The sequence below is a fragment of the Enhydra lutris genome, unplaced genomic scaffold (genome assembly GCF_002288905.1).
Source record: "Enhydra lutris kenyoni isolate GAN:26980312 unplaced genomic scaffold, ASM228890v2 scaffoldscaffold29, whole genome shotgun sequence".
Lineage (NCBI taxonomy): Eukaryota > Metazoa > Chordata > Mammalia > Carnivora > Mustelidae > Enhydra > Enhydra lutris.
In genome coordinates, this window is record NW_019154113.1 from 13,455,353 (window position 1) to 13,470,752 (window position 15,400).

Consider the following 15,400-nt stretch of genomic DNA (forward strand, 5'->3'; position numbering starts at 1 on the left):
TGGGCTCCGGCCAGGTCGGAGCTCACCCGGCCTGTGACCGAGCATTTCTATCTCTGGCTCACGGCCCCACCTGTAGTTTCCAAACCCAGCAGATTCCTGTCGGACGCTCCTGTGCCACTCCTCCCAGAGAAGGAAGGTGAGTCTCCCCAGATCTGCCACTTGTGGGATCCCTCCCGGAAGTGCAGTGGCCTGACTGTGCCGCAGATCATGGTTTAAGGTAACCCCGAGCAGAGAGCCCCCTCCTCGACTCGGTCTCTACAGCAGACTTCTGAAAGTTCCAGTTTTGTTCTCTGCTGCTCTACTGCTTGCCGGGAGCCGGCCCCTCCCCTTGCGGTCTCTCTTCCCATGTATTGCCTAGGATTCACTTCTCCACACATCCTACCTTCCAGAAAGTGATTGCTTTTTTTTTTTTAAGATCTTATTTATTTATTTATTAGAGAGAGAGAGATGCATGAGAAGAGGGAGGGTCCGAGGGAGAAGCAGACTCCCTGCTGAGCAGGGATCCTGATGTGAGATGCGATCCTGGGACTCCAGGATCATGACCTGAGCCAAAGGCAGTTGCTTAACCAGCTGAGCCACCCATGCACCCCAGTGGTCACTTTTCTCTTCCTAGAATTGCTGCTCTTCTTCTCTTCCATCTCCTGTTGAGTTTGTAGGTGTTCAGGATGGTTTGACAACTATCTGGCTGAATTCCTGGCACCCCATGAAATTTAGGTCACCTACTCCTCTGCCATCTTTCTCCTCCTCCTACCTAGAATCCTTTTTTTTTTTTTTTTTTTAAGTAGGCTCCATGCCCAGTGTGGAGCCCAGCCAAGGACTTGAACTCATGATCCCAAGATCAAGAACTGAGCTGAGATTGAGAGTTGGACACTTACAGACCTTATGGATTTTATTTTATGTTCATCACTTTGAAAATTATTTCAATAACACAGTTTTCCCAATTCCTCCAAAAGCAATCCTTATAAAGATGATACAGTATTCCCCTACTTCTTTCAATGGAAGGCTCTATTCCTGACCGATATGCCAGCGGCATAGTGTGTGTTTGTTAATCTTCATCATTTCTACTACAAGCAAAAGTAATGCATACACTTTACCAAAATCAACTTGGGCAACAGAGAAGTGTAAAAGGAAAATAGCGGAAATGGAATCCTATTGTACATGCTGTTTAGCAATGGGCTTTCTGGATGAGACTATTTATCTTGGGAATCTCTTTGTGAATGTCTTTCCCATGGCAGGTGCCCTCGATACATTTAAAGACCTGAGAGCTGACTTTAGTGACAAGAGTCAGCAACTGATACTCTTCCAGCATTTCTTCAGCATTGTCTGCCTCCTAATTCTGGCTCCCTCTGCATGAGTGTGGGCAGAAGCAGCTGGCCCAAGGAGCTCATCAGTGCAGAGATGTGCCCAAAGGAGGTTGGGTGTTCCAAACTTGGGTCCCAGCTGGGTCTCCTCCAAGGACCTCTTTGTAGCAGGAACCTGCTAGTCAATGTTGCCAGGGAGAAGATACTAATTACTTGAACATGGTGGTAATGGTCCATATGCAAAGAAGCCATCTATCATAGAGCTTCTGGATGCATCGCTCAAAGATCTGAGAAGTAAACAAGGCAACAAGACTGAGCCCCAGGTATGGGCAGGGTGTACAAGGCTGAAGCTGTCTTCTGCATGCACAATTATCCTACAGGTTTGCTTCCATCCAAGTACTTAAACTTGATCTCTCCAGAATTCTGAAATGAGATACAGGAGCTGCTCTCAGATCACTGCGTTCTACAGAGGTGCTTGCCGCTTTCCCTAACATCCCTGGGCTTGGACCAGGAGGATGGCACCCTGTGGCATTGTTGTCTGCTTCCACAGCGACACCGTGTGGCAGGACCAGCAAGAGCAGCCCCAAATCCTGGACACTGGTTTTCCCATTTTCTCTGCTGGAGATGATAGCAGCCAGGAATCATGGAGAACCCCTGCTGGGTGATATCACAGGCAAGAAGATAGCAGGAAAATAAAAAGCACATTCTCACTCTAAGTAGGACAGGATACTAGAATGACTTAAGTTAAATAATAAAATAAATATGTATATCAAGCTGATTTACCCTTCACAGCAGAACTTAGGTGTGCCTTTATTTTCATCATTTGAGGAAACTAAGAGAAATTAAGGAACTTACTCACATTTACTTTGTGCCAAGATGTGGTAAAATTCCAGAGATCAAAAAAAGAAGCCAGCATCCTGAGAGGGAAGAAAGATGACCCTTCTTACATTCTCTGTCCCCTCTAGGTGCAGAGGGGTCAAGAAAGATTGGAAAGATTCAACAAAGGATAGCATTCCCACAAATTGAGACTTCCAGTTTCTCACGTCGTCATGTCCAGTCCAAATCTTACAAAACACCTACCCATTTTCACCTCCAGTTTCTCATTGTGACTGGTAAAAAGCAGTTGTCAAAGGGACCCATGGACAGTATTCTTACAGTTATGTCATACAGATTTCCTGGGCACGATGCCCAACTTGGTTTAATTTATTCTTATTAATTAAAATAGAGCTTCATAAAGTATGATTGTTACATTGAATTTATATGACCTAGCCATCTGCTGGGAGCACAAATGTGTGTGACAACAGAAATGTGATATCACACAGGAAACATTCTATTCTCCATTATCTTCGCTAATAGTGCAACATAACTCAATGCAAAGAAGTATCCTGACATTCAGCCCTGCTCCTAATTCTTCACACACTTCGGTCTTGGGAGATTTGACAGGACTAAAGGTGTATTAATCTGGGATCGTGAGGTTGCAGAGAAGGAAGACATGCTAAACTAGTTCATAGGAAGTTGTGGATTTTCTCTCTAAAATAATCTTTTCCCAGGGCACCTGGGTGGTTCAGTGGGTTGAGGACTCTGCCTTTGGCTTGGGTCATGGTCCCAGGGTCCTGGGATCAAGCCCTGCATCCGGCTCTCTGCTCAGCAGGGAGCCTGCTTCCTCCTCTCTCTCTGCCTGCCACTCTGCCTACTTGTGATCTCTGTCTGTCAAACAAATAAATGAAATCTAAAATAAATAAATAAATAAAAACTAAAATAAAATAATCTTTTCCCAATTCTCCTCCACAGAGACGTAAGGATGGACTTAGGAAGCAGCAAGTACCCCAAATTTCTGTTACAGACAACCTGTTAATGAACGTAAACCTCACAGTGTAAAAGCCGAAGTGTGGTTGATGGACGCCAGGAGTCAGAAAGTGGTGAGTGTCGGGGGAAGAGGAGTGAGAATAAACTTACGGTAATATGGGGAGAGAAGCGATCCCATCAACAATTAATGGAATGAAACAGGTTAAAATAGCAATAGCAGAGGAACCAAAATGAGGATATAACTGGAGAAGGGGGAGGCAGCAGGGAAGAGGGCATGTTTGTATTGGTTAGCTATCGCTATGTGACAAATTACCCCCAAAACTCAGCAGCTTAATACAACAGTCATTTATTTTCACTTCTCCATCTGCAGATGAACTGGAGTTCAGCTGATCTAGGCTGAGTTTGGCTAAATGGCTTTGCTTCCCCTGTGGGCCAATGAGTCAACCGGAACAGCTTTGCCCCACATCTCTTATCCTCCTCCAGAGACCAGCTGGCTCACCAGGTAACAGCAGAGATACAAGAGAGCAGACCCTACCATACAAGCACTTTTCTAATCCCTTACTGCATCTTGTCTAAGAACATCCCATTATCCAAAGGGTGTCACGTAGCTGAGCCCACAGTCAAAGGGTGAGTCATGGAGCAGGGAAGGTCTGCAAAGCCACATGGCAATGGACAAAGAGGTAGGGAGGGATGAAGCACTGAAACCAGTGGGCACAGAAAGGTGGGTGCTGGTAGAGGTGAACTAAATCCTCTTATAGATAAACAAAATTCTATCAAAGAAGAAACCAATAGAAAATACTCTGTAGGACTGATGGTGTCGTGGTACAAGATTATTATTTAGAGAAGCAGATTAATACTCAAGAGAACTGAAAATTGAAATAGAGTTGTTTCCTTCTGAAGATTAGTACCAAGATGAGAAGCCAGTGAGTTAAGGCTTATAAAACCTTTCGTTTGTTGTTTGATTGTTTAAACTGTGTGTAATTATTAAAGATATTTTTAATTAATTTTTTAAAAACTGTTTAAATAGACCCCAACCACTCGATACAATGTTTCAGATTAAAGATAAAAAAGAAACAGGGGCACCTGGCTGGCTCAGTCAGTAGACACAGGACTCTTGATCTCAGGTTCATGAGTTCAAGCCCCATGTTGGGTGTAGAGATTACTTCAAAAGCGAGAACAAAGACTCAACTAAAGATTAGAAAGAAACAGTCTTCTCCCTCACGGAGTTCACGGTATTGTAAGATGGAGCTGTAAACAAATAATAACAAGAAAGCACTAAAGCTGGGTAAGGGAGACCGGAGCTCAGTGTACACCCCTCCCCCCCACCCCAGGACAGATCAGGGAGGATTTACTGGGTGGGGGGATGGGCGGCGCGGACTTGTCAATGAGTCTGGAAGTGTGGGAGTTTGAGAATAGCCTCTCCTGCCCAAAATCTTCAGAACTGGAAAAATATGTGTTGAAACCCATAGCTATCCTAGAAAGCAAAGAGAACTGCCTTCTGTGGGTATGTAACTATGGTAAATACCTGAAAAGCAGGAGGCATCCAACCGAAGAAGGAAACACCAGCCTAAAATGTGCTCAGAAAACTTTTGCATCACTTTTGGGCAAATGTCCACAAGAACCGAAAGCGGGGACTCAAACAGGTGTTTGCACACCCACGCCCATAGCGGCTTTATTCCCAATAGCCTAGAAGAGGAAACACCCAAATGTCCATTAGTGGATGAACTTACGGATAAACAAAACATGGCCTATTCATACAATGGACTATTACTCAGCCTTAAAATGGGAAGGAATTCTGACACAGGCTCCCGCATGGCTAAACCTTGAGGACACTAGAAGCCAAATAAGCCAATCACAAGGACGAATCCCATATGATTCCATTTACATGAGCTACCTGGGGTCGTCCAATTCATAGAGAAGGTGGTTGCCAGGGGCTGAAGGAAAAGGAATGGGGAGCTAGTGTTTTATGGGTGCAGAGCTGGGGAAGATGAGAACGTTCTGGAGATCGGTTGTGTTGATAGTTACACAGTTACATAGTTACACATGAACGTCCTCAATGCCACTGAATGACATGCCTAAAAGTGGTTAAAATAATAAAATTTTATGTGATGTCTATCTTACCACAATAAAAAAGAAAGAAAGCTGGGTGTGAGCTGTAGAGAGCCGCCAGCCTGGAGACGTGATGTGGGGGGGACCAGGGCTGGGCAGAGGATGGCTGTCACTAGGCGTTAGGTGGGACATCCCAGGAGGGGCCTCGAACAAACCCAACCGCACACCCCAACGTGTCAGGAGAGGCTGAGCCCCTCGGAAAGCCAGGACAGGGCATTCCAGCAAGACATCATTCCTATAGGGGGACAAAACACTAAACCATATCCCACATTCCCATAGGGACCATGTGTGTGTGAACACGTAGAAAAGATCTGGAAGCACCCCACTGACGGCGGTATCTTTGGGGGAAGTAGAGGAGAATTTTCACTTTCCTTAAATGTTTGAATTTTTCTAACACCAATAGTATATCTGTGGATTTACACAAGTATGTATTTATAGAAAAATAACAGGTTTCCACGAGAGAAGGATGGTGTGCTGGTTACTTTGTTTTCACCACATACATTAACAAAAATGGCAATATCTATTCTGTATGGCAATGTCCACCGAAGGTTATAGGTACCATCTTGGTGCAAATACTATCCATTTGCATAGAACTAGAAAAATGTGTCCCTTGGGGACATCGCCTTGACTTGTCACTGGAGAACATACAGTACAGGAGAATTGGTCCTGCTGTTCCCTCCCCCAGGAACCCCCGCACCAACACTCTGCATTTGAATCATACAAGACCGAGAAGCTGCCAGCTTCTCCATGCCACGCCAGCCCTGTCCATGCCTCGGCTAAGCAGCTTATCTCTGCCCCTCTTGGCCTCTCGCCTATTGTGTTTGAAATGTTCTGTGAGTCAAGTGTGCAGTGAGGAGTAAAGCAGGCTTCAGGGCTGACTCGGCCACTTGTCCGCAGTTTGGAGATGGCGTTTCATTAAATCTCCGTGTTTCTCTGCCCTCATTCCACAGCCAGTGATAATAATGGCTGGCATCTTAGGGTTGTTGCCAACCCTGAAGGAGCATCTGTATGAAAACCAGTAGAAAAGGGTATTTGTCTTGGGAAAACATTCAAGGTGAGCAGCAAATGGACAATAGTCAGGGCACGACACTTGTCTCTGCAATGAAATTGTACGCCCGCCCCGGGGATTGTCTGCTGTTTCTCCCGCAAAGCTTTCAGGTTCGTCTTCATTGGTTATCTTGCTCCGGGATGCTGTGAGATGCTCACCCCAGCAGATGGCACAAGAGAACGGAGTCAGGGAAAAATAGCCTGCGCGTTTCAAGCTGCACGGTGAACCAAGTTAAAGCACACATGCCCTCCTGTGCTTCTGAAATAGCTGTAGACAATGACTTTACAGTCATCATTGAACTTCCCTAGTTGAGTCTGGAAGCCATGAGGGTAACCACTGCACCAAAAATACCCTGTCCCAGAGATCCACTTAGTCAAGAACGTTCACCCCCACGGTACTGGAGACACGGAGATGGATACAAAATATCCCCTGCTTGGGGCATCTGGATGGCACAATCACGTAAACATCTAACTCTTGGTTTTGGCTCAGGTCGTGATCTCAGAGTAGTGAGATCAAGCCGCTTGTAGGGCTTCATGCCCAGGACACAGTCCGCTTAAGACTCTACCTTAGCCCCTCCCCACAAAAATAAATAAACCTTAAAATATATTATATATATGGGGTGCCCGGGTGGCTCAGTGGATTAAGCCTCTGCCTTCTGCCCAGGTCATGATCTCAGGGTGCTGAGATCGAGCCCCGCATCGGGCTCTCTGCTCAGCGGGGAGCCTGCTTCCCCCTGTCTCTCTCTCTCTGCCTGCCTCTCTGCCTACTTGTGATCTCTGTCAAATAAATAAATAAATAAAAATTTTAAAAAATATATTATATATATAATAGGTATGTTATATAACATATTGTTATTAAGGGCAAAATAATGACACCAATTGCCTGAATGTGACAGGATGGGTTCAGGTGGCCTGCATTAGCCATCCTTCCTGCTGCATCTACTCTGTCCAGCCCCACTGCCTCAAGCCCAGCTCGTCGTCTCTGGCCTGGATTACTCCAGAGACCTAAGATAACTCCCTCTAGTTCTATTTATCTCAAGTTCATCCTCAGGGTAATCTTTCTTGAATGCAAATACCATTATGATATATATACCACCAACTTTAAAAAAGATTTAACAGCTCTCACTGATCTCATAATAACATGCATATCCTTAAATTTACTCATAAGGCTTTTTGTGATCTGCCCTCTGCTTTCCTCCCCTGCCTCAACTCTCTCCCTCTCTCCTGCAATCTATACATTAATCCAAGAGATATGCTTTCAAGTTCCCAAATGCTTTTTATGCCCTGCTGATCTTTGCCCAAGTTGTTTTTCTCTCTGCCTAGAATACCTTAAAACTAAAAACTAAACCTCATTCCCTCCCACTGGCTGTTCTCCTTAATCTGGCCCCCTAGTATGTAAATGTCAGGTTTCAGATTAAATGTTATTTCCTTTGGGAAGCTATCTCTTATGGTACAAGACTGGGTGGGATGAGACCCTCCCGGGTACCCCAACCACTCACTACTTCCATCTTCCTAGAATTTAATGTGTCTCTTCGTACCAAGTTTGCCTTTCTTTCCCTGTCTACTGAAGCTCCTTGAGGACAAAGGCTACTGCCTCTTGTTCAACAGCGTATCCCCAGTCCCTGGGACCATTCTTGGGACAGAGTAGCACTCCATCAAAATTCATTGAGTAGAAATCATAAAACACAACTAATACCATTCAAAGAATCGTAAGACCTTTGACGCCTGTGTAGGTCTTCTGACATAGTCAGCCATGATCCCTTTTCATCGTGCTCAGAGAGTGCCGATAGGCTGGGACATGGAAGTCCCCTTACCAATCTTTTCATCCACGGCAAAGAAATTATGTAAAATAAAAAATAAAATAAAAGTCACTTTTGATTTTTCACAGTATCTTCTTGTGTCATCCCAGGTGATTAAAACACAAAAATTTTAATGCAGGTATTGTTCTCAGAGTTTCCAATACGGTTAAAGGGACAAACAAGGTATTATGGTAAGGCATCCAGAGAGGAACAAAGGCGAGAATTGGTCACCACCCCTAGGCTCCTGTTGAGACAGGAGCAGGAAATAATATCAGTAGAGCCCAGTGGGAGCTGTTTGGTGGAGTTGGGCTTATGGAGGAAGGAGGCAACTATAGCCACAGGATGCCAAAGCCGGAAGACAGCGGGGAAGAAATTTCCAGACCTCTCTTTATCGCAACCTCCAATCTCCCCCTGTGCCTCCCACTGGCCAAACCTGCAAGCAGGCTGACAAGGAAGCCTGGGTCCTGTAGTCCACGGGGCCCCGCAGGGCAGAGCAGGAAGCTGGGAGGGGAGGGAAACAAATAACCCACATCCTCACCTAAACCCACATCCATGAGAGGAAATGTATCTTCCCTATGACCTTAGGAAAATGGAACTAAGCAGAAAATATAGAGGTTTTGTGGGGGCAGTAGGGGGGTCCATTATTATTTTAAATATAGAGAGAAGTCCAGAAATTAATATAACAGACACCCACATTCCACCACCGAAATATATCACACTAACTTTTTATCATGACTGCTTTAGAATTATTGTTCTTTTAAGGGGGGAAAAAGTGCAGATAAGTTATCTTCCTCCCTTTCCTCCATCTCCCATCTTCTCCTGAAGAAATCACTAAATTGGAAGCCCCATTCGCTATTCTGCTACTTGTATTTGTATCCATGAACAATAAGTAACATTGTTTTGTGTCTTTTTCTATTTTACAAAGTGGTCCCAAACAGTGTCTATCCTTTAGAATCTTGTTTAGTATACCAGGTACAATGTTTCTGAGATGGCTGTTGATACACACAGATCTGGTTAGTTTGTTTTGACTTCGGTGTGGTTTTCCAACGCATGAATATTTACATTTCTTGTGATTACCAATATATTTGAATTTATTTCCATCATTCTTATTTTGTAGTTTTTTTTTTTCTACTTATACTTTTCCTTTCCTACCCTTTTTCAGGGGAAAGGAAGTATCATGTTGTCTTTGTTACCTGTTTCCTCTAACCATCTAAGAAATTAGATTCTGTTTCTCTTCTTTTAATTTATCTTAAGTCATTCACATGCATGGTTGCCATAAAGAAAATGTTAGGATATTAAAATGTTTTAACTGTGGATCATCCTCTCCCACCTTTCATGTTATTGCTGTCTAAAATTTTAGTTCCCCATCTTTAACCATAAAAATGTGATCATTCAATAGTTTTTAGTCAAAGTTTTAGATTTACTCACATTTACTAACCACTTTGCTCATCTTTGTATCCTTGCATCCCCCTCCTTTCTTTTGAAATATATTTCCTTCTCCTTGAAGCAAACCCTTTGGTGGCTCTTTCAGCAAGAAACAGTGAGTAATGGTTTTAATCATTAGCTGAGTATTTTGAAGGCACTTGGCTGGCTCAGTCAGGGGAGGCTGTGACTCTTGATCTTGGGGTCTTGAGTTCGAATCCCATGTTGGGTGTAGAGATGACTCATAAATAAAAATTTAAAAATCATTATCTAAGTATTTTTTTTCACTATTTTTAAATGACCCTCACCCCCGAATGATAGTTTAGCTAGGATAAAATCACTGAAGACAGAAGGTTGCATTCCTTAAGCAGTTTGAAAATAACAATTCTATTGCTTCTGGCCTCTACTGTTGCTCTGAAGAACTCTGTTGTCCTTGGCATCATCTCTGCTGTGGGCAATTTGTCTTTCTGGTTCCTTATTTATTTGTCTGTTGTTGTTTGTGTTTGTTTTTTGAATATTTGAAAATAGTTTCAAATTTAAAGAAAATTTGCAAAATAAAGGTAGTACAAGAATATTCAGGTACCATTTACCTAAATTCACTATTAACCTGTTACTCCATTTGCTTTATTTGTTCTCTCCACCCCCACACACAATTTTTTTCCAAATCATTTAAAGATAAGTCATGCATCTCATACCTTTTACCCCTAAATATTTTAGTCTACATTTCCTTTAGTCTACATTTTAGTCTACATTTCCTTACACAGCCCACAGTATAGTTATCAATGTTAGTTAATTTAAGAATGATACGTTGTATTTAATCTTTCCTTCTTATTCTGACTTCTTCAGTTGATCCAGTAATGTCCTTTGTAGCATCATCTTCCCCATCCCCTAAGTACACAATCCAAACTAGTCTTAGGTATTGATCTAGCTGCCATGTATCTTTAGGCTTCATGACTCCAGACTCTCTACACAGCTTTCACACTGACCATTTTACTACATAACCCTCCCCAATTTTTAAATAGAATGTTCCTCATTTGGGGTTTCTCTAATGTTTCTTCATTAGATTCAGGTTCTACATCCTTGCCTGGGCATATCATATCAGCCATGTGTCCCTCTCAGAGCATCACATTTGGAATTTCTTTTATTCCAAAGAGGGGAAGCTTTTTCTCTTTCTTCATGACATTACTAAAATGGGCAATAAATACAAATGGGTTTTATATTAACTGTGATCTATGAAATTTCACAATTTGAAGGTTCATATTTTTTTTAAGATTTTATTTATTTGACAGAGAAAGAGAGCACACAAGCACGGGGGAGGGACAAAGGGAGAAGCAGGCTCCCCACTGAGCAGGGAGCCCAAGGTGAAATTCAGTTCCAGGACCCTGGGATCATGACGTGAGCCGAAGGCAGATTCTTAGCCAACTGAGCAGCCCAGTCATCTCTGAAGGTTTCATATTTAACTACCGTGTTCATTAAGCTAGACCCAAAAAGGATACAAGAAAAAGCTAACTTGATTCCTTCAGTCCCTTCAGACTTTCTCTGCAGCTCCTTCCTCTTTCTAATATGAAAGCTTAGATCATAACCTAACAATTGCATAATTTGGGGCTAGTCCAATATGAATTCAAAACTATAAGTGTATTCCAATTCATATCTTCCCCCTCCACAGCTTGGAAAGAAGACATCTTTGCCCACATTTAATGAAGGTGCAGCTCTGTCCTAATAATGTAACCACCACTTGTCACTCAGGAGAGGAATGGCTCTACCATGCCTCTTGATTTTAGATTTTTCAGGAATGTATCTTTCCTAGGATCCTCCAAGTTCAGGAAACACATGTCAGGCTTGCCAAGCAGTACTACTGAAGTCACTTTCTCTTGGTTGGAAATGAGAGGGAAGCCTCCTCCTGCTCCTCCTCCACAAATGTTTGAGAAAACATAGCATGTCAGTAACTCTCTTGAAGGGAGGAGGGTGGAGGGATGAGTGAGCCTGGTGGTGGGTATTAAGGAGGGCACGTATTGCATGGAGCACTAGGTGTGGTGCATAAACAATGAATCTTAGAACACCGAAAAAAATAAAATAAAATTTTAAAAAATAAATAAAGTTAATGATACTGGGTCATAAAAAGAAGAAGAAGAAGAAGAAGAAGAAGAAGAGAGAAGAGAAGAGAAGAGAAAAGAAAAAAAGAAAAAGAAAAGAAAACGCCCTCTCTAAGCCTCTTCATCTTTAATGTCCTCTATAGGTCAAAAGTGGGTTACTGACTCATATTGTCAGACCAGTTCTACAATCTACTAGTGCGTCCTGCATTTGTGACCAAGAAACAAACTTTTAAATCTGGGTCACACTTGTCACCTGTTGAATTGTGCTCAATCTCTTGGTCCAGCTGAAACTAAAAAGAATCTCACATTCACATCCAGGTAGACATGTCTTTTCTTCTGGAAAATTCTCGGCCATTCTCTTTTTTTATTTTTTTTTTAATTTTTTTAAAGATTTTATTTACTTATTTATTTAGGAGACACAGAAAGAGAGAGAGGCAGAGGGAGAGGCAGGCTCCCATGAAACAGAGAGCCCAATGCAGGACTTGATCCTAGGTCTCTGGGATCATGACTTGATCTGAAGGCAGACACTTAACCGACTAAGCCACCCAGGTGCCTTCAGCCATTCTCTTTTTTAAATATGGCTTTTCCCAGTTTTTTCTCTTCTCTCCTTCTGGAACTTCAGTCGGACTTATGTCGGCCTGCCTCATTCCATGGTCATTCTACTCCCACCCAACAAAATGTCTTTAATTTTTCCCATCTCATAATCTGTCTGGCATTCTGGGTAATTTCCTCAGAACAAATTTCCATGTCACTAATTATTTCATCAGACCTGTGTAACCTGCTCTTTATTCCATCCACAGAGGTGGTTTTTTTTCTAATTCCAATGACTTTTTTTAATTGTTAAATGTTTAATTTGCTTATTTCCAAATCTATCTTTTTGCTCTTCTTAGAGTATCCTCTTCTCCCACCATGGTCTCTTTTTCTAAAGTCTGATTGCTTTATGGATTCTTATGTTATCACCTTTCTCACATTATTATACAATTTTAAGTCCTGAAGGTGCTAATCCTTCTTCGTGTGGATGGTTTCCTCACATGAACTGGTTGTTTGTTTGTTTGTTTGTTTGTTTATTTGAGAGAGTGTGTGAGTTGGGGGGAGGGACGGGGGAAGAAGGAAAGAGAATCCTCGAGCAGACTGTTGGCTGAATATGAAGCCCACTGCAGGGCTCCATCCCAGGACCCTGAGATCATGACCTGAGCTGAAATCAACAGTCAGACACTTAACCAACTGAGACACCCAGGTGCCCCATGATCTGTTTTTTTTTTTTTTTTTAAGATTTTTATTTATTTATTTGACAGACAGAGATCACAAGCAGGCAGAGAGGCAGGCAGAGAGAAGGAGGGGAAGCAGGCTCCCTGCTGAGCAGAGAGCCCGATGGGGGGCTCGACCCCAGGACCTTGGGATCATGACCTGAGCTGAAGGCAGAGGCTTCAACCCACTGAGCCACCCAGGCACCCCGATCTGTTATTTTTTTTATTGTGACTTAATGCTTACTGGAAATCTCATGCCCCTTAAGAAAGTATCCCTTTAGCATAATTGTGAATCTACTTCTGTTGAATGCTTTAGAGAGTTCATCTGTCTGAACCCAGTCTATCTATAATGTAGGTAATGGAGTATTTGGAAATATTCATATAAGCACAAGAATGTTTGTTTTTTAACCCAGAACATCAGGCTGAGACAAGCTTTCTTACTGCTTTCTTGGGATACTAGGGAGAGTTTTCTAGTCTGCTTTTTTGGAGAAAGCAGCCATTTCATGCAATCTGGTTATATGCAGGAGGTTAACTTTTAGTTCTTTGTGTCACATGCTTCCTGTCACTACAGGGGGTTCAATCCCTAGCCCCGAGTTCCTGGGGCTCACACCAAAATCTGATCTTCCCTAAGTCACTGTGACATGAGCTGTGACACTTACTGCTCCCCTTGGGAATTCTCTCTCCTGTTTTGTCATCGAGGAATCTTATTTTTTCTTTGAGTTTGACTATGTTTTTATTTTTCCCAATGTTTTATTTTCAAATTTTCAAGAAGTTAAAAGAATAGCATGCTCAACGTGTATATCTCCCATCACTGAGATTCACCTTTAGTTCCGGGGGAGAGAGAGAATATGCTTGGCTTCCTCTTTACCAAAGTCCCTGTTCAGCACTTTAGTTGACTTTTTCTATTGAACATAATTCATTTGTCAGTTAGGTGCGCAGCATATATCTTTCTCCACTCCATAGCATGTATTTTCACTCTCTTAATGTTGTCTTTGGATAAATAGAAAAATCTTAATTTATGGGGTTAGATTTACCAACATATTCCTTTCTGCTTAAGTGATTTTTTGGTTCTTCAGATGAAATCATTCTTCACCTTTATTCTTTTTTTTTTAACCTTTGTTCTCATATATATATAAATGTGTTTCTGTGAATTATATGTACTCAGATATATGAATTATATATGTGTAGTTTATATTTATGTATATTTGTGTGTATGTACATAAATGCTGAATAAACTACATATAAAAAAGTCTTTACACACATATATAAACTGCATATAGATGGTTTATCCCGCATTTCTATACATTTGTAATAGAAGACGGGGGGATATATTAGCTCAGTTCAGCATTTTTCCATACCTTACAGTATAGGTAAAGGAAAACCAATAAAGGAAGAGCAATAAACAGTCAAAGGAGTTGAAGTTTGGTCCCTATGACACCACCTCCAATGTCTGTATGATTTATGGAAATGACTTAGCCCATAGTGTTGAGTTTAGCTTTGTCCAACCATTCGGTCACCCCATTTTGTGTCTTCAAACCAATTATTTTTTTTAAAGAAACATAACCATCTTAAAGATTTTATTTATTTATTCATCAGAGAGAGAAAGAGAGAAAGCACAAGCAGGCAGAGTGGCAGGCAGAGGTAGAGAGAGAAGCAGGCTCCCTGCTGAGCAAGGAGCCGGATGTGGGACTTGATCCCAGGACCCTGGGATCATGACCTGAGCCGAAGGCAGTGGCCTAACTGACAGAGTCACCCAGGTGTCCCACCTTCAAACCAATTAAACATTAAGAGGTTTCTCAGGCATATTGTTAGTCAAGATCTCAAATTCACATCGTACTTACTGAGAAAAAATGTTAAATGTACTTACAGTTAGATGTATTTCCTAGGGGAAAGCTTAGGGAAATCTGTTATCAACAGTATCCCTTTGTGACTAATAAAACAAGTTTTAAAACAAAATCCTTTAGCTTCTAGGAATCTGTGTTCTCATCAGTAAAGTGGTCATAAAATTTGTTATCCAAACCAAGACATTCTGATAATGAAAGAAGTTTCCATTGATTATCATTCTGAAACAAATGGTATAAACACGAACTGTCCCGGGCATCTCTACCCATTTAGAAAACAGGAGAGCTGTACCAATGATCTCAAAGATTTCTACTAGTCTCCCATTCTATTATCCTGTGAGAAAAAAATAAAGGAAGAAGTTACATTTCCTTAAACCCATTTCCTACTCTGCTAAATGTTGCCTCTTCTATCAGATGATTTAATTTTTGATAAGCTATGCCATAGTGAAAATTTCACTAATTCCAATAAAGATAGAGGAAAATAGGGAGAGGGACATAGGGAGAGGATATAGGAGAGGCTCCAGTTCCCTTTACCTTTTCCCCCCAAATCACGTAGTCATACTCACAACTCCAGCGGGGTAATTTGCACATTGTACTTAGTGAGAGGGACAATCTGAAGTGTTTGGGAAGTGATCTGTCTGGGTCTCTGTGTCTACGTTCAGTATGTTCGTTGAGAATAGAAGTTCCTCAAAACCCCAGTTCTCACAGCTGACTCACAGTGTGAGGCCAGACACC